This window comes from Calidris pugnax, unplaced genomic scaffold (genome assembly GCF_001431845.1).
Source record: "Calidris pugnax isolate Ruff unplaced genomic scaffold, ASM143184v1 scaffold28, whole genome shotgun sequence".
Lineage (NCBI taxonomy): Eukaryota > Metazoa > Chordata > Aves > Charadriiformes > Scolopacidae > Calidris > Calidris pugnax.
The window spans coordinates 9,591,734-9,592,256 of NW_015090842.1; positions in this window are offsets into that span (position 1 = coordinate 9,591,734).

Sequence of the window (523 nt, forward strand, 5' to 3'; positions counted from 1 at the left end):
GGAGTGGGTTTTTTTTTTTTTTAATTTTTTTTTTTTTTTTTTTTTTTTCCCATCTCTTCTTTTTTATTTCCCTTCATTTTATAAAAAGCACCTGACCGCAGGAGGCAGCTGGCTGCAGCCCACGCACCCACCAGCGCCCAGCTGGACACCAGCCCCCTGCAGCACCCAGGGCAAGCCGGGACCCCCAGGGACCCCCAGCACCCCACTGTCTCCTGGCTGGGCATGGGGGGGGACTCAGCCAGGAGGGGCCATGTCCTCGCCTCACCCCACATCAGCTCCCCCAATTTGGGGGACACCGCAGCCCCAGGAATGGGGACCTCCATCTCTTCTGCCCAAGTACCACGGAGCTGGCAGAGCAAGGAGCATCACCCAGCCTGGGGGTCCCGGTGCAGAGCCCACCCCTCAGATGGGCTGTGCCCCCCACCAGCTCCGTGCCCCCCAGCATCCCCGCCAGACAGGATAGAGCCAAGGCATCTCACTGCACCCGGGGGAGGGGGGCTGGGGGGGGGGCGGATACAGCCCA